The sequence below is a fragment of the Pinus tabuliformis genome, chromosome 9 (genome assembly GCF_031772625.1).
Source record: "Pinus tabuliformis cultivar Carrire ecotype Pingquan chromosome 9, CPIR1, whole genome shotgun sequence".
Taxonomy (NCBI): Eukaryota; Viridiplantae; Streptophyta; class Pinopsida; order Pinales; family Pinaceae; genus Pinus; species Pinus tabuliformis.
The window spans coordinates 101,192,849-101,213,459 of NC_142307.1; the positions used below are offsets into that span (position 1 = coordinate 101,192,849).

A 20,611-nucleotide genomic window follows, 5' to 3' on the forward strand; every position below is an offset into this window, starting at 1 on the left:
GTGATATTAAATGGACAGCAAATGCTAAACATTCATTTGAAGAAATAAAAGAGGCTCTTACTTAGGCTCTAGTCTTCATAAATCCTAATTTTTCAAAGCATTTTATGGTTTTTACGTTTGCTTCAGAACACACAATTGCTGGATTATTGTTGCAGAAAATACATCAAGGTTATGAACAACCTATTTCATTTTTTAGTAGAACACTTAGAAATTCTGAATTGAAATATAGCATCATGGAGAAGCAAGCTTATTCTTTGGTGAAAGCTCTTAAATATTTTAGGCTGTATGTCATTCATTCACACATTATTGCCTACGAACCTAATGTTGTATTAAAGGACATATTAACTCAAGTTGATCCAGATCGTAAGAGGAGTAAATGGATTGCTACTCTACTAGAGTATGATTTGGAAATCAGGCCTACAAAATTGGTAAAAGGAAAAGGATTGGCAAAGTTGATGACTCAATCAATTTTTGACTACCTAGATATTAATTTTGTAGTAGAAAATTCAGATACAATTGAAGATGAAGAGTTGATGCCTGTTGAAGAAAAGTTTACAATGTCAGATTGGTATAAAGATGTTATCTTTGTACTGCAAAATCATAGAGCTCCTCCTGAACTAAAAAAGTCAAAATCCATATTTGTTAAGTTGAAATGAGTAAGATATTTTATTTTGAATAAATTTTTGTATTGTAAAGATTCAAGTGGAATACTTGTTAACTGTCTATTGGAAGATGAAGCTGAAAAAGTGATTGAAGAGTTTCATAAAGGTTATTTTGGAGGACATCATTACTAGAGAGAAACAATGAATAAAATACTTAGAGCGGGATTTTATTGGCCTTCAATGTTCAAATATGTATACAAAAAGGTTGTTGCTTGTCATGAATGTCAAATATTTGAAGGAATAAGGAAATTACTCTCATTTCCTTCGAAACCTGTTTTTGTGGAAGCCCCTTTCGAGTAGTGGGGGTTACATTTTAGTGGAGAAATACATACTACATCTTCAGGCCAATATTGGTGGATCTTAACAACCACTAATTACTTCACAAAATGGATTGAAGAAATTCCCACACGAAAAGCTACAGATGCAATCATTATTCAATTTCTGGAAAATAACATCATGTCAGGATTTGGCTACCCCATGAAGATCATCACTAACAATGCTCAGGATTTCAAATAGAAAAGGATGGTAAGTTTTTGTAACTAGTGTAATATCACTCTTGGTCATTCTACAACTTATTACCCCCAATGCAATGGCTTAGCTAAATCTTAGAACAAAATCCTAGTTAGAATCATCAAAAAAATATTGCAAGAAAATAAAAGATCATGGCATTTAAAGCTTAAATTTGTTCTATGGGCTGACATAATTTGTACTAAATAGTATATAGGGGTTTCTCCTTAAGAGTTAGTTTATGGAACTAAAGTTGTTTTTCCCATTTCTCTTGGAGTTCTGGTCATGAAATTGTTGCAGGGACTAGAAGACGAACCAAATGCTATCTAAAGGAGGATCGACCAACTATTTGCTCTGCAAGAAAAAAGGGAAGAAGTTTACAACAATCATCAACAATCTCAAAACATAATCAAAAATACTTTTGACAAAAATATCAAAGAAGAAAATTTCAATCCTCAAGATGTACTTTTGAAGCAAGAAGCTAAGATTGAAGATAAAGGAAAATACGACAAGTTTGAGAATCTCTAGAAGGGGTCGTATAAGATTTCAACCTATCATGTGGATAATACATTTATATTGCAAGAGATGGATGGTCAACTATATGCAGGAGGACCTATTAATGACAGGTTTCTCAAACATTATATCTCTTGATCCAGTCAAAATAAATACATTGTGTATATTCCATTTTTCTTTTTTTCTCATTTGCAGGTGTGGATGATATATTTGAAAAGTTTGAGCCCGAAGTGAAGGCCATGAAAACTTGGAGATTATGTCCTCAATTTTCAGTTTTCAATAAGTAAACTAGTCTTATGGTTCTTTACTGCACCATAGGGGCGCAACATCCCCAATGGAGCCATTGTTATCCATGATAACCCCTAGAAATAATTTGTTAGTTTGATTAGCCATTTGCATCTATCTGCTGCTTTTATGAAAGAGGTTGTTGTGATTTACAAATTGGAGATTAAAGGAGGAAGGATAGGTCCAGTCTAATTTGTTTTGGAGAAATTCTCATATTCTCTAAAAAACCTCATTTCTCTCTTAAACCCCATTTTACCCTTTTTTTATAAACTCTAGCCGCAGTGACCCATTTTTTACTCTAGCCGAAATCCCTTTTGTATTTCCAACTCTAGCTGTGTTTCCCCATTCCCCTTTGAAGTATCTTAAGAAACATTCATAAAACATACCGAAGGCCTTTTAAAAGGCTGGGACTTGCAAAAATTTATCGCTATCGGCCCATTTTCCTTTGCAATACATATCCTCTCATCTCCCTTTTGCTTTTGCAATTGCAATATCACATATCACAAAGTTTCCCACCCACTGAAATAAAGCTATTCCCTCACCGATTGCAATATCGCAAATTTTTTGTTGATATCGCATATCGCGAATTCCATACCGATTGTCATATCTAAGTCCCTTCTCTACCTACTGATTGCAATAAGGTCCTCCCTGCCGATCACAATATTTCCACCTTCCTACCGATTGTGATAAGGTCCTCCCCACCAATCGTGATAAATCCTCTCCTCGTTGATTGCGATATCGCAATCAGGGATCACACAAAACATAACTCTACTCTCTACTGAACTCCCTTCCGACTTGTGATTGTGATGGACCTGAAAGGTTATGTATTATGGTTTTGAGAAATTTCAACTCTAGCATATTGGGAAATCACCATAAAATCAGTGTTAAAGCCCCTTTTCTCTTTCTGATGGTGATATACGAGTCTTGGTTCCGGATGTGATATTTTATGTGTGTCATACTTTATTGAAGTTTCGCGTCTGGAAAATTGGCAAGCACTATGAAACATGGGAAAAAAGCCCCCTCCTGTACTATGATTGCGATAACAACATGCTCGAATCAATGAACCAAATTGAATCAGCCCGAAACAATGACCCAAATCAACGAACATTAAAATATCCATTTCGCTTATGCTCAGTGGGACAATGCGGGTGTTTTTTGCCATATATATAGCAGCATGGCCATCAAATAGAATGTAGATAAAAGAGGATAGCGAGACACATATGGCAGTGAAGGAACTTTCACACATGTTTCAATCAATGAATAACATGCCTACCATCATGACAAACAACATTGCTCATTTAAAGGCCCAGAAATAGGACCGCAGGATTTGAAAGGCAAAATGTTCTCAATTTCCACATATACAGTGCCAACATTACAAACAGATGAAATTTGTTCCTGAATTATTGTAACAGTTATATAAATTGTGTTTAGATGTGACTCCTATTTGTATTCAAACTCTATTAAAATAAAAAACCCCTATGAAAAATCTATTAGTTAGAAGAAAAGTAGAAACAAGTCTCTAGAACAATGAATCGAATTTGGCCCAGGTGGCAAGATATGTAAAGAGATATTTTCTCTATAAATAAGTAGATTTTTTACTCTGAGAAGGATGGATGGAGAATGTGAAGAACTAACCTTCTGTAATATTTTGATCTTTTAATATAAAATCTACAACAACTCTAGTTTTGTACCTGAGATTCATGTCATGGCTTTATGGGTTTTTATCATATTGTTTCAAGTTTTACATAGTATCTTGATTACTTGGAAATCTGTCAAACTGCTCCAATTTCCTTCATTTACTGTGTATGACTGTGGGTGTTCATTTGTATCATTTTCAAAGCCATAGATGCCTCAACTTCCATTAAACATTGTTGTTGATCATAATTTGTTTTAATTTGACTCCATGCCCAATGGTGGCAGTCATCACATTTTTCTTCACCTACAAAATCACAAAAAGAGATCAGAGTTAGTCATCTGAATTTTGAGTTTATCATAGTCATTTATAAATATTTTGAGAGAGCCCTCCATTATAGCACCATTTGCCACCCTTGGTAGATTAGATGCTCTATGATATGGCCTAGGGAAACCCTTCCCTTCCAGACTTGGCCCAATTCTAAACAATAATGTTTTAAATCCCATACACTATTTTTCTCTGTATAAAAAGTATGTATACGTGGGTTAGTCTATACTCAACCAATGTATATGTGTTAAAACATTAAAAAATATATAATCTCCTTAAATTTAGGTGGATTTTATGGGTTTTACCTGTTACTCACCTACTATAGCCCATGACCCAACTGTTTCCCAACTGAAAAAGCTAATTTGGAGAAGTATAAATAAACCTCCAGGGGAAGGCCTAAAGTATGAGAAAATATTAGATATTGATATATAGTTGATTACATCCCTAATCAAGTCTGAAGAAATCCCTACGCCTTCTTCACTTAGAATTCATAGGAAACCTATGTTTCCTTCTTGAGATGTCCTTCATCCTTTCATGACATCCTTGTTTATACCTATGGAGGAGGATTGATGAGTCCTAGGCAGGACGGATCCAGAGGAAACTCATACTGTTACCCGTTTTGTAGAGATAGCAAAAAAGTGACCCAATTTTGAAAAGGGGTGATGCAGAACACACGTATTTTTTAGAGCATAGTTTTTGGCACTATAAATTTTTTTATGTACATTGCGTTTTAGAATGGTAGTGTTTTTTATGCTGATTTAAAAACGTGGTAATTCTACACCAAGCCCTTTTTTTTAAGTTTTTTTTATTATTTTTTATTATTTTCTAATGTATGAAATGTAAATAATTATTTTGTAAATTTAATAAGTTTTGAAGTGGTATTTTTCTTCATATTTTCTTGTTTTTATTTTAATTTTAATTTTTTTGTGGTGAGGTTTTTATTGTTTTGCATAATTAAAGAAGAAGGTCAATATTTTGAATTTTCTACATATTTATACATTGTTAATTAATTTTTCAATCCACAAGAAATAATTGTTTCTAAAAAACAATATTTTTTAACAATGGACATAAAAATAACCATTTTTAACATAAATATAACTAAAAACTACACGTTTTGATAATTTTTTGCTACAATTGACATGCGAAAATCACAATTTTTATAAGAAAAGTTTAACTAAAAATGGTTAAATAATAGCTTTTTTTATGAATTTCATGTCAAAAAAATAATAATAATCACTTTTTTTTTCAAAAAATAATGGTTAACTTAAAAATTAATGCGAAAATCACATATTACAAATATTGAACACATAGCAACCTTAATTGAGTGTATATTATTCTCATAAAATGTCAAAGTCAAAACATTACAAGTATAACTACTTAATAGTTACAAAAAATGAGCTTGATTTCCAAGCATAACTTAAATTTAATCAACAATGTCATGTAATCCAAACTCTTCGTCCTCTAGAGTTTCATCATTGTCTTCTTCCACAATGTTTTCTGCTTCTTTTTGCTCATTTTTGTCTTCTAATGGATCTTTGATCTCTGCGAATCTCCCAATGTATGTCTTTCCAAACATCCCATGTAATGGTGGTTGGGGTTCCTTGGTATTTTTTTCCACACATGATTCACTAAAATCCCCTTTCTTCAACCCAATTTCTTGCATTGCATCTAGAAGAAATTGAAGAGCATTAATTCTTTGCTAAATGAAATTGCACTGTAATGGATCTTTTTCAATTGCAATGCAATTTCTTCCTTTTTGAAGGCAACATACTAGTGTTGTACCTAATTATCAAGCACAAAAAAGTAATGAAGTAAATTAGTACAATGACATATTAATTAAAAAATAACATATTGAAATTCAATTCCATATAATAAAACTTACCTGAGCTAGAAAATAAATCCAGAACCCAATCTCCTTCATTTGAACATATGTCTATAAGATAGTTAATCAATAATTGTGGTTTTTGATAAATGTTAACTATCTCTCCTTTTGCTTCTTTCTCTTCATGTGTTAGTTTTCTCACAACAGCGTCATAAGTCAATATTTGGCTATGACTCTTTCTGTCTACCCGATTAAAAATCATAGACATATAGCTATCATCTTTTGCCCAACTATAAATATCAATGAACTCACAATCATTTATAAATAGTTGATCTTCACGGTTAAGAAGATTTGACTTTTGCCTGTAACATGAAATAGTAAAAGTTCAATCAACTTGCACATAAATGAATTTTTCAACATTAATCAAATATACATTTTAAACGTCTTACCATGTAAGCTGCATCCTTGAATTTGTTTTCCCCTTCAAGCTTGACAATATCATTGCCAATTGTGTGTCTGAATGAAATGTCACAAATCTCCATATTGGTGATGATGTGACTTCTACAAATCCCGCAACCACTTTACTAAGAGCTTGATAAGTATAAGGGTCACTATCATAGTCAATGTTTGGAATATTGAAACCATGGGGAATCTCTACAATAACTAGGGCATAATCCCTTTTAGGTATGAGTTTAGCAATGTCTTCACAGTCGCCTTGTATTACTTGATATTGAATAGTGTCTAGTCCATTCCAAATGAAATGAGTAAGAGTTGGATCAAGTTCAACATTCTTAATACGTTGCTTCCTCAGTCTTTCAATTTTTATTTTTTCAATGAAGGTTCTGAAGCTATCTGGTGTTCCATTATCATCCTTCTTCATCTTTTATAAAATAAACAAATATATGTGTAAGTTATAAATTAAAAATAGTACACAGATGAATAAAAATGAATGTGTAAGTCAAGATACCTTTTTAAATGCAAGATAAAAAGCTTTTAATGTTGATGTAGAACTTGAAACTGGATAGTTGCGTACAACATCATCCCAACTATCTTCATTCAACAATTTAACCATTTGTTCTTGAATTTTCATGTAAACTAAGTGACTGCATAGATAAAGTAACAAAAAGTTAATATAATGATATGTATAACAAATACTACCAAGAACAACATGTTTTATTTAAAAGAAAATTATAATCTAGAAATAAATAAAAATAATTCAACAAACTTACTTTTGAAATTCCTTAGACATTTCCTCTAATGATAATTCGCCTGACATCACACGAGATAATATTGTTTTGACAATTTTTTCATCTTTCACTCCTTGCATTGCTCTCCAAGGTGTGATAGTCATATCTTCTAGAAGCTGCTTCATTTCAGGCGCTGATTTACTGCTGCTACATATCAATGGCTTAGACTTTTTGACCTTCTGGTTTTTAATGCCAATGTTTTCCCATATGCTAAAAATCTCATCAATCAACTTCCAAACATCTCCAGTTCTAAATGCCAATTGGAAAATGTTATCAACACCTCTGAATAAATCACTAACAGTTTTTTTTTTTCCACCTTTTGAATTGCTTTTCTCTTCAATTTGATAGCCTATTTCCATACAACATTCCCTTCGGAAATCTGTAGTAACATTTATCCTATCCCCACCACATTTTTCTTGAAATTCACTATGAATAAATCTAACCGTTTGGATGAAATTCATAGACATCCTATATTCATTATCTGAATTATGATCCCATGCCACTAACTTTGCTTCTGTATCTGATAAACCAGCATAAATGATACATTTCATTATTTCAAAACATGGGTTATTGGGATATTCCTCCATCAATTGTCTTTGAACTTCTATAGAATGGTTCCCCCCAAGCACATAATAATTGTATTCAAAACATTTTGACTTATCAAATGCTTCTTTGTTGGGAACTTGAACTGGATCAAAAAGAAGCACATAATTAACCACATGAGCATATGGATTGCACCTCATCAATGTCTTCAAGTTGTGAACATGCAGATGGTGTGGCTTTCTAACTTGATATTGACATTGTCCTTCACTTACCTTATGGGTTTGTCTGACATTAAGCTGAAATGTATGACCACCATCAAATAAGTTTCTCTTTGTCAAATTCTGTCGAATGGAATTTTGTTTTGTTTTGATAATGCCATCCTCTAAATCAGCTCCTGGTGTAACGATTTCTCTACTTTCTTTTGAAGTTTCACTAGGTTCTTGACTGTTGGTAATGACTACTTCAAATTCTTAAACTTTACTTTTCTTCGTCATAACATTCTCAACAGATTTATTCTTGGGCATTGTTACTTTTGGTCCTTTATGGCTCTTCTTAGTTCCAATGTCATCTTCAGTAATGGAAACATATGCTTCACTGTCAGTTTCAACTTCATCGTCCTCAAAAGTAACTTGTCAACCCTTGCTAGATTTATCCACTAGAGGCCTTTTTTTCTGATCCTTTGGATGTAGTTTTGTAGCATCATCAATTACTACATTTTGCTTGTTTTCCATAACTTCTTCTGACACTGAGTAAAAATTGCTGACAACTTTCATGATATCATACTCTATGAAATGAATGCCTCCCAACCTAATTGAACAACTTTTAACAAAATTCTGCCAAACAAAATATCATATGTCAATAAAAACAAAGTTAAAAAAATATAGTGAGACACTTTCAAGAACGCAAAATACAAATATAAATAACAATACTTACGATGTTTTGTTTCATTTCATTTACGACTTGTTTACACAACTTTGTAGATACCTCTCTCGTGACATACAATGAATATGAAAGTCGATATTTAATCCTTTCATGTGACTTGTGAGCTTTTGTAAGTATGTAAACAACTTCAGTGTCTGGTACCGAACACATATCTATGACTCTTCCCATCACCTCATAAATTCCATTATCATTCGGTATATCAATATATAGATATATATTCAGATTTTGGCTTTTTCTTTCTTTCACATGCCAGATTCTTGATAGAAATTTCACCTCTTTTGAATTCTTCTAGTATGAAATCATCTTCTTATCATTTGAGGCACTTGAAAGATTTGTATCCATGAGCTCAGGTGGAGTTTGTTCACCAATGTTTTTTGAAGATGCACCTTTAAGAGTCTTTGGTCTAGAAAGATTCACAGAAATCTTCTTTGATGCCATTTTCCTGAAAAATAGAAACACATAAATCAGTAAATAATGAAAACATATTAACTTAAATCCACAACGAAAATATATCATAAATTTTTAATTTGTATAATCAGATAATTGAAATTAAAAAAATATTAACACTAAGAAATGGTAGAAGCCCACCGACACCACCCCGTCCATCCGCAGAGTGGCGGGTGATTCTGAGAATCAAGCAACCTCCACGAGCAGACGGGGGGGCCACCATGGTGGCGCTGGATGGGGTTGCGGTAGCTCCTCACCGCACCACCCAGGCAGTCGCCTGCCCCTTCTGCCCCCACACCCCCTCCCGATCTACCCCCTTCCGTGACCCCCTCATCCCACCCGCCCCCTCACCCCACTTGCCCCCACCTCCAGCCCACTCGCCCTGCCTCTCCACCTACCCCCCCCCCCTCCTCACACTCCCCTACCCTACCCCATAACCCCCTTCCTGCCCCCTCACCCCTCACCCCACGCACCCCCTCATGCCCCACCCCACCACCCCCTCATGCCCCCTCACCCACCCCTCCCCCTCCCCCTCTCCCACCCACCCCACCCCCTCCCCCTCTCCCACCCACCCCATAATCGGCCAACCACCTGTCCACTCCCCCCAGCCTCCTCCTTACCTGCCCCCTCCCAACACTCCCCTACCCTACCCGCTCCATCCCACCCCTAACGCCACCCCCTCCCACCCACCCCTTCACCCCCCCGGGGCCCTCACCCTCCCCCGTCCCACCCGCCCCTTCGCCCCTCCCACCCCTCACCCCACCCCTCACCCCACCCCCTCATGCCCCTCCCACTCGCCCCCTCCCCCTCCCCACACCCCACAATCGGCCGGCCACCCATGCCTTCCCCCCACCCCCCACCCTACCTACACCCCCCTCCCCACACCCCCCACCACCCGCCCTCCCCGCACCACCCCGGGCTGGCCGGCCGATTCCTGGCGCTACCGCCCACCCCGCGCGAGCTCAGCAGCCCGCTCGCCTGCTCGGGGTGGCCTGCCGATTCCAAGAATCGGCGGGCCACCCCAAGTAGGCGGGCGAGCCGCCGGGGTGGCACGGGGTGGGGTGTCGCCGCCCACTCCAAGCCACCCCGGGCAGGCAAGCGGGTCGCCGGGGTGGTGTAGGGTGGGGGAATCGGCTGGCCACGCCGGGTGGGCTGGCGGGCCGCTGGGGTGGCGCGGGGTGGGCGACAGCGCCCCACCCTACGCCACCCCAGTGGCCCGCCCGCTTGCTCAGGATGGCTGGCTGATTCTAAGAATTGGCCAGCCACCCTGGGGGGGGCGGGCGGGTCGCGAGGGTGGCACGGGGTGGGCAGCGGCTCCCCTCCCCATGCCACCTCGGCGGCGGCTCCCCTTCCCGCGCCACCCCGGCGACCTGCCCGCCTGCATGGGGTGGCTGGCTGATTCTGAGAATCGACCAGCCACCCCGGGCAGGCAGGCAGGCTGCCGAGGTGGCGCGGGGAGGGGGCGGGTGGGAGGGGCGTGGGGTGAGGGGTGGGGGTGGGTGGGAGGGGTGTGAGGGGGTGGGGTGAGGGGTGGGGGGGGGGAATGGGCGGGTGGGAGGGGGGAGGGGCCGAGTGGGGTAGGGGAGTGTGGGGAGGGGGCGGTGGGTGGCGTGGGGGGAGGGGGGGTAGGAAGTAGGGTAGGGGAGTGTGGGGAGTGAGTGGGTAGGGTGTGGGGAGGGGGCTAGTGGGCGGTCGATTGCGAGGGGGAAGAGGGGGGGGGCGCGAAAGGGGGGAGGTGCGGTGTGGGGTGGGGGGAGGGTGTGCATGGGGTGAGGGGTTGGGGGGCGGAGGGAGGGAGGGGCCGGGCGAGAAGGGCGTGAGGGGGTGGGGAAGGGGGGCGGGTAGGGAGGCTGGAGGTGGCGGGTGGGGGGAGAGGTGGGCGATGGGGCGTGGGGGGGCAGGGAATGAGACTGTGGGGTGGAGGGTGTGGGGGAGGGGCTGCGTGGTGTGGGGGAGAGGCCGCGTGGGGTGAGGAGGTGGGTAGTGAGGTGGTGGGTTGGGGTACCGGGTGGAGTGGGCAGACGGTCGGGCCGCCGAGGTGGTGTGGGGTGGGGGTGCCCAGCGAGGTGGTGCGGGGTGGGGGTGCCCAGCTTTTCTGGGCCCACCATGCTCACGATGGAAGTATTGGTTAATTTGGCTGAAAAAAAGTATTAATCTTAAAAAAAATAAAAAATAAAAAAAATCTACTTCATTAAACTAATTTAATATGAAAATTTTCAAGGAAAAAAATTTAAATGACCTTTCAATTGCGAGAATTCTTTGTTGAATATGTTGTTGATAGCAATGTAGCTACTCCACAAATTCGCTCCAAGTCTTTCAACAAACCTCAGAAAACCTTGATGTAATGTGAGTAATAGTGATAATGGAATTTAGTATATAGGTGAAATTACGAAGATGTTTTACTGTACGGTGAATGCAGGATTAATTAGTTTTAAAAAAATTTAACATGTTAATTTTTTTATGGCGATGAAGGAAAATATGATAAAGTGAATATTATGGAATTGTTTTACAGCGGGGTGAATGTGGGATTAATTTGTTTCAGAATGTATTAGAAAAAATAAAAAAAACATTCAATTGTTTAGTAAATATTATATACTTTGACTATTAAAATAATTTAGGTAGAAGTTGTAGTTTACAATTTTAACTTTAATGATTTATTTCATAAAAAAAATTAGTTTACATTTTTCATTAAATTGTAGAATAAAATAATGAAGAGAAATAAATCTCACAAACTTTTAGGAGGGAAATATTTTTGTGAAACTTTTTAGGGGGGGCGGGGGGGGATTTTTAGAGGGAAAATCTCATTCTCTAAGCTATATAATATCTTTAGGAGACTCTCCATTTGTATCATTCAACATCTTCTATTTGAAAGGGATGGATTGTATTGATAGTGAAGTTTCGATTTATACAGCATCAACATCTTCATCGTGTAACAACTCTATTCATATGGATGAATATAGCAGGAATTCTTCCACTATGAATAGAAAGTCAATTCTTCCACTTAGTCCTGATCCTAAGGACTATGAGAGCAGCACTGATGAAAGAGGGGATGGAGAATTTCAAATAAATAAAGAGCCATAGATTCCACTTAGTCCAAATTGAAGGACTATGAAAGAAGCAGTGATGATGAGCTTGATGATAAATTTCAAAAGAATGGAGTGTTAGGGTGTCCACTTAGTCCTAATTCTAAGGACTATGAGAGAAACAACGATGAAGAGCATGATGGTGAAGTTCAAAAGAATGGAGTGTCACAGTGTCCACTTAGTCCTAATTCTAAGGACTATGAGAGCAACAGTGTTGAAGAGCATGATGACGAATTTCAAAAGAATGGAGTGTCACGGTGTCCACTTAGTCCTAATTCTAAGTACTATGAGAGCAGCAGTGATGAAGAGCGTGATAACAAATTTCAAAAGAATGCAGTGTAAAAGTGTCCACTTAGTCCTAATTCTAAGGACTATGAGAGCAGCAGTGATGAAGAGCATGATGATGAATTTCAAAAGTATGGAGTGTCACGGTGTCCAGTTAGTCCTAATTCTAAGGACTATGAGAGTAGTAGTGATGAAGAGCGGGATGATGAATTTCAAAAGTATGGAGTATCACGGTGTCCAGTTAGTCCTAATTCTAAGGACTATGACAGCAGCAGTGATGAAGAGTAGGATGATGAATTTCAAAAGAATGGAGTGTCACGGTGTCCACTTAGTCCTAATTCTAAGCACTATGAGAGCAACAGTGATGAAGAGTGTGATGATGAATTTCAAAAGAATGGAGTGTCACAATGCCCTCTTAGTCCTAATTCTAAGGACTATGAGAGCAGTGGTGATAAAGGACAAGATGATGCACTTAATCCTAATTCTAATGAGTATAGAGGTAGCAGTGATGAAGGACAGGATGATGCACTTAGTCCTAATTCTATGGACTATGAGAGAAGCACTAAAAATGCACATGAGGAAGAATATCCAATAAACATCGAGTCAAATTTTCCATTGAGTCTGAATTCTAAGGACTATGACAGTAGCACTGAAGAAGGGGAAGATGAAGAATATCCTCCAAGTCAGTATTTGAAAAGCATAGCTATTCATAGCGTGGATAACATTCCTCTTAATGATGATGAAAATCCTTATACAAATGATGATCCAATGATGGAGATGTTACCAAGAAATATTGTATCGAGGAGTAGGAGCAGACCTTTTCGTATCAATGCAAGATGTTCTAGTTATACAAGGGGTATAGCAGAATATCTGACGAGAAGAAGTTCTATCAGCGCACTCATTTCAAGTGAATGTTGCCAAAAAGATTGCTTGAAACATATGGATTTCAAATTTGCATTAGAGAGCAGGAAGAGATATTTGTCGATGAATGAAAGCATGCAAAATTCATATTTAGTTGGGTGCATGCAATCTACATTGTCAGGTTATGATTATCATATTAGGACTTTTTTTATCTATAGAAAAAATTTCAAAATGTTTCATTCGATTGGGAATTTTCGTCTCTCAAGAATTCAAGAAAATTTGGAAAAGGATCCCACATTTTATTCTGAAGTACGTCATAAAAGACAGTTTGGGCCATTATCAAATACTGTAATGTCATGGATGAAAGATTTATTTTCAAAGCATGGAGAGTGTATGCCAAATAGAGAGACAATACATATTCCAGATGAATTTTCAAGACGAGATATCTACAACTTATACAAAGAATATGTAGAAGGTGCTGAGGGACATGGCCGGTTTATTACATATCAATATTTTGTGAAGGTATGGAAGAAAGAATTCAATAATGTCCATATTCCTAAGAAGACAAGGATGGGGATTTGCAGTACATGTTCTTCTCTTAAATAAAAAAGGGACAAATGTGAAGGGTCAAAAAGAGGTAAGCATTCATAACTTTAACTTTTAAAATTGTATATTCATCAAGTATGAAAACATATTTCTTAATGGCTTTCTTTTATGTTGTGTAGATTCAATTGTCAAAGAACTTCAGGAGCATCGCGAACAACAAACAAATGAAAGGAAAAAATTGTACAAGCATCGAAATAAGTGTTATGATAATCTGAATAAATATCTGGGTTTGATAATTGATGGTATGGACCAAAAGAAAACACTTTTACCACATTTTGTTCGCACACCAAAAAATTTACAGGAGGAAAATTTTATTCAGTATCACTTGGTCGGTTGTATGGTCTTCAATGGGAAAATGTTGCCAAGGGTGTACTTCACAGCTCCAAATATTCATAATGATGCAAATATGACCATAACCATAATTCATGATGTGCTTTCTCATTGGTCTGGTAATCTTCCTGAAGTTTTGTATCTACAATTGGACAACACTTACCGTGAAAACAAAAATCAGGTTGTTTTTGGATATCTAAACATGCTTGTTGAATTGAGAATTTTTCAGAAGGTAAAGGTTGGTTTCCTTCTTGTTGGGCACACTCATGACCATATTGATCAGATGTTCAGTCGTTTTTCAATCACATTGAGGAGGAAGGAAGTTGGGAGCTTGCCATCATTAATTGAATGTATTAAGAAATCATACATGCTGGAGCCTACTTTTGATGTGTTGGAAGAAACTGTTGACATGCGAAGGTTTAATATGGGATGATATGGTGAGGGGAAATGCATTGAACAACTTAATGACATTAGCTTCCAACATCAATTTCGTATCAAAAAAATTGATAGGAAAACACTAATATGGGGCAAGAAGTATTCAACTACTGCAGAATGGGCACTATCATCAGGTTTTCAATTTTTGAAGTTCATTCCAAATCATCCAATATTTGCATCAAAATATTGTTATTACAATCAGTTGGTGAAGTTCATAATGCACGCAGACAAAATAGAGATATAAATTATTCTGATTGCCTAGAAGAAATTAAAAAATGTATTAGATATACATATGTGTACTTTGACATCGCTGATTCAGTTTGGTGAGAGTCATTTTTCAATAATCAAAGTGATATCATTTCAACAACAACAAATGAAGATATACCTTTGAAAAAACCATTTATTTGGCCACAAAATGTGTCGAATGCACATGTGGAAATAAACATTGTTGAACAACAACAATCTCAAGGTATTATTAATTCTTCACAGGCATAGGAAAGAGAGATGTATATTGGTTCTAGAAGATCTTGTGCACAACGTGAAGCCATGGAAGACCTTTACAGGGGTTCAGTACAGGGTATTAAGGAGGGTTGCATGATCACAGTGCTAGGAGATGGAGATCCCAATGGCTATCCATTCTGTGTTGCTAAAGTTATAAAGGTCTTTACAGAAAATGAGGATGTTACAAGTGTTGAAGTACATTGGTATGCCACAAATATACACCCATTCAATGGTGTGTATAAGCCAGAGATGGTAGTTGACAAAAAAAAATGGTGGAAAGAGAAAAAGAAAGGGTACGAATATAAATCGTCGCTGCACAGACATACTAAAATTGGAGGATGTTGACATACTTGTTTATAACTTCAATTTAACAAAGAGAGGAACTCTTCGCTTCAAGACAATAGAGATTCTGAAAAGGTTGTTACCAGAAGGAACAGTGTTGAGATGGGAGTCTGCTGAAACCAGTTATAGATCTAGAAGAATTTTGAAACTTGAAATGATGGGCATGCATGTGGACTCGGATGGGGCACTAGTTGATGAAAGAGAAGAATATGGAACATCTTCGTCAGCATCCAGTCACTCATCTGAAGATGTGAATTTTGATGGTGTGCAAGAAAATATGAGTGATTTTGAATAATTGTTTAAGACCGTTTATCTAACTGATGTATGCATCGTATCTTGAAATAAATTTTTTTATTTCCATATGGTGTTAAATGAGAAGTTATGAGTCATTTTTATGTTGTTGGATCATTTTACTAGCATTTTTTTTAAATTTTGAAGATTGACCCTAAAAAAAAATCATCGTTCCAGTATAACCACTTTTTCATTTTCAAGCTGTATTTTGCATGAAAATTTCGTTTTCACTGCCATTTTTAAAACATGTTCAAAATTGTCCCTAAAAAAAAAAAACATCATTCTAGTATACACACTTTTCGTTTTTAGCACTGTTTTTGATTTTTTTTTGGCGTTTTTTGGCTAGAGTTCTCGTTTTGAGTTTATAGTTTCCGTTTCAAAGTTTACATTGTTTTCGCTTGGAGCCAGCAGATGACTTAGGTTGTGGTTCTTCTGTATTTTCTTTAGTTTACATCAATAGAGAGGCGTTGTCTTGTTCCTGATGTTTATGTTCTTTATGCGTTAATGTATCTTATGATTTGTTTATAAAAAATTATATTAATGCTTATTTTCTTACATGCTTATATGACCTAACACCTATACCATGAACATGTTTTCTATTACTATTGCTCTATATGATTTGCTTGAATGAATTTTAGGTTCTAAGGCACTAGAAGAAGCAAAGGGTTTGGACCCTACGGGAATGACCTCAAACGTAGGACCTCCAGGTAATACCTCTTCTTCCTATTTCTATAGTTTAAGTATTAGGACTATCTGTTTACATCTCTATTTATGTTGTATGGCCTCTGCTCTGTTTGGATTCTCAACCCAAGACCCTAGGGTGATTCTACTCGTAACAAAATTGGCAACTCCGCTAGGGAAAACATTCTTGTTTTTCCTATATTAGGTTGTTTATCCTTGATCAGGGCCTGTTTGATTGATTTCTTGCTTTTACAGTGTCTGTGGCCTATTTTCTTCCTGGGCATCAAGTCTACTCTTTTGGATCATGCCTAGATTTTTTGTTTTTCTTGATTTGCATTTCTCATAGGATACAATGGCGTATGCACGCTATTTTCTTCAAATAGACTAGTGTATACATGAGTTTCCTCTGTTTTAGTCACGTATATACACCTTTGTGTCTTTACATAGTCGCGAATACCTTATTTTGAATTAATTTTTCAAAATATTTGGCCTATTTAAGATTGTTGCTTGGTGGTTTTTGCTATTTTTTGGTCATTCACTTCCAGTGAAGCTCTGCTTTCTTGCAAGTTTTCAATTTCTAATATTCCTCTTGTTGAAAAACGTAGTTAATCTAGGGTTTTGTTTTTGAGTAAGGTTTCAGTTTAGGCTTTGGGTTCAAGCCTTCTTGTGTAAGTTCTTGATTGTTCTGACTTTCTGGAACAAGAAACTAGTTGCAGTTTTGTTTATAACCCAATTTTTAGATTTCTTTCCTTTGCTTTCCCTTTTTGGTGGACCTATTTTTTTTCATGGTTTTTGAGTGTCTCTTTTGCAAGATTGGAAGTCTTTCATGACGTTGTTTTAGTTTGCTAAAGCCCTTCATACTGTTGTTCAAATCGATCTATGTAATTCTGTAGTCCTTTATCGTTTCAAGTTTCATTATATTAATGATGTGCATAACTTGTGAATTTTGGGACTCTTTATGCTTGTTTTTGGTCTTTGAAGTTTAGTAGTCTCTTGTGGTCTCAAAAATTTCTTTGGATTCTTTAAAAAAGAAAAAGACAAAACCATAGTTCTTGCCTTTCTTTTTCTTTCCAGTTTTGTTTTTGATTTCTTCATTGTTTTTGAGCAATTGTGAACTTTTTTTCGTTGGTTTTACCTGGTTTCAAGGGAAGCTTTTCATTGAATTTATGCCCTCCTTGTAATCAAGTCGGCTTATTGATATTGTGAAGAAACAAATTTTCTTATTATATGAGCATTCATAGAATCTTACATCATCATTATAGTTTTCATCATCATCACCTTCTCTAAGAGAGTTCTTTAGAACTCATTATTTTTCAGACCCTTGGCCCTTACCCTCTTCTACCACCACATTAGACGAGGGGAAAGTGGGTGGAATGGAATTTCCTATGTCTATAGCTAAAATTTCTTATCAATCTATAGTTAACACTGCAGACTCCGATCCTACTCCTTTTTCACCAAATGAGTTGGATGGGGATGTGGCTCTGGCTTGGACTCTTGATTCAACTTCTGCTATGGATTGCATAGATACTGCTTTTCTATCCAAAGAAGAAATCCTAGAAGAAATGACAGGTGTTGAGAGACCATAGGATGATTTGCATCACCAGTCATATTTCCTCCCTGATTTACGAGAAGTAGAATCAAGCTTCTCCAGTCCTTCATCTACAAGTGATGTTCACATAGTTTTAAATCCTTTGGCTCTAGCACAGTTTTCGGCCAAAGGTAACATGCTTGTCATTTCACAAACTATTCCAGTGAAGATCTCTAGGAATCCCAACATTATCAAAAATGTCTTCATTAGAGCTGATTGTTCCCTCGAAGAAATTCAAACTTATATCGATCTCTTTAAAGAGTTTCGAGACGTGTTCGCTTGGTCTTATGAGGAAATTCCTGCGATAGATCCATCTATAGTCCAGCATGAGATCAAGACATACGAAAATGAAAAACCTAATCGCCAGAAGCTTCGACTAGTAAACCCTAGAAAAACAACAGTTATCAAAGCTGAGGTTGAAAATTTGTGTAAGGCACGTTTCATATACCCTGTTCCTTTAACTGAGTTGGTCTTGAATCTAGTCCCCATTGACAAGAAGCAAGGAACGATCTGTATATGCATCGACTTTAGGGATTTGAATAAGGCTTGTCCTAAAGATAATTACCCCACACCCTTTATTGACCAAATTATCGATGAGTGTGCGGGTAATGAGATTTTCTCTTTTATGGACAGATTTCTGGTTATAATCAAATCTCTATTCGTCCAGAAGATCAACATAAGACAACTTTTATTTTCCCTTGAGGTACATTTTCATATAAGAAAATGCCTTTTGGCCTTAAAAATGTTGGAACTACCTTTCATTGGGCCATGTCATATGCTTTTCATGGTATCAAACATGTTATCGAAGCTTACCTGGATGATTTAGCTGCTCGCTCTCGAAAGAGAACTAATCATCCCAAGCATCTTCGATTAATTTTTGAACGATGTCATTTCTATAAAATTTGGTTGAATCCGAATAACTGTGTTTTCGCTGTCATGTCCGGTCGGTTTTTGGGATTCATCTTTTCTAATGAAGGGATTCGGGTAGATCCCTTCAAGGTAGAGGCAATACTTCAGTTGCCTCCCCCATCCTCTATTCTTCAACTTCAGAGTATTCAAGGAAAAACCAATTTCTTAAGGATATTTATAGCTAATTATGTCGAGATTACTAAAGGATTTATGAGATTTCTTAAGAAATGGGTCCCATTTCTATGGGATGATTTCGTGCAACGCTAAATGATTCTTTGAAAAAGGCATTAACCTCTGATCCTTTGTTGATTCCACTTAATTACAGCAAAGACTTCCTTTTATATCTCGTTGCAGTATAATCAACTATTGGTATGGTTCTAGTTAAAGAATATGATGTTTTTAGTGGGCACGTAATCTATTATCCGAGCCGAAACTTAGTGGGGCCTCAACTACATTGTTCTCCCATTGAGAAATTAGCTTTGGAAGTTGTCCATTCTACCCAGCGACTTAGACATTATATTCTGCTTCGAAAAACATTCGTCTTAGCAGCAGTCAATCCATTTCAATTTGTTCTCAGCAAGCGAGCGATTGGGGTAAAATACAATAGATGGATTGTCATTTTACAAGAATTTGATCTCGAATTCATGTCAGCTAAGTCTAAAAAATCCTTAGTATTTGCAGAATTGATCTCAGAGTTGCCTTATGAGGAAGAAATAGTTTATGAGGAATATTTTCCTTATGAACATATTTTCCTTATTTCCTCGCAAGATCATTGGTTTGAAGATATCATTATATATCTCCAGACTTCGAAGTTTCTGCTCACTTTTTCGAAGGATGAATGTAGAAAGTTATGTCACCTGGTTAAAAACTATATTATTATAGGTGAAACTTTATATCATTGTGGGGTTGATTCAATCCTTAGACGTTGTTTAACCTTAGAAGAAGTAGAGTTTGTTGTAAATGATTGCCACAATGGAGCTTGTGGTGGTCATCTATCTATGCTTGCAATAGCCCAATTTTTTTTTTTGCAAGATTCTTTTGGCCTTTGATATTCAAGGATTGTATTGAAGCGGTCAAAATATTCCACCATTATCAATTTTGTACTCGGAAAATGCGCATGCATCTAGCTCCGCTCTTCCCTGTGATCACTGTCGGTCCATTCACAAAGTGGGCTATTGATTTTACTACTTGCAATTTTCCTTTGGCGGGAAATCGCAAGTATATCATCGTAGTTTTCGACTACTTTACTAAGTGGGCCGAGGCTATGCCTACTTTCAAGAATGATGGTGAAACAATAGGTGTGTTTCTCTTCAATCAAGTCATTTCCCAATTTGGTATTCCTAAAGAGATTTTCACTGACCATGGTAGTCATTTTTAGAATCAGATGATGTTTCAATTGGCTCTTAAGTTGGGTTTCCGGTAGGAGAATTCGTCTCCTTATTATCCTCAAGCCAATGGGCAAGTTGAAGTCATGAATAAATCCCTAAAAATCATGCTGCAAGGGATGATTAACAAATCTCGATCCAATTGGCACATTATGATATATCTGACACTTTGGGAATACCGAATGTGAGTAAATACTGCTACTGGTTTTACTCCTTTTCAACTAGTTTATGGGTTGGAATCAATTTTTCCTGTGAAATGTGAAATTCCTTCCCTTAAATTAGATGTTGAACTTCTTCCAGGTACTTCTAGTATCGACGAACAACTCGTTCATTTCGAGCATCTTGATGAGCAGTGTCGAGATGCAACCATAATCAACAAAGATCAT

The 20,611-nt window shown here is 37.5% G+C and overlaps 1 pseudogene; it reads left to right on the top strand.

Annotated features, from left to right (window-relative positions):
- Window positions 1–233: 233 nt before the first annotated feature.
- Window positions 234–20,611, top strand: part of LOC149147279 (DNA replication licensing factor MCM4-like) — a 42,375-nt pseudogene continuing 21,997 nt past the window's right edge.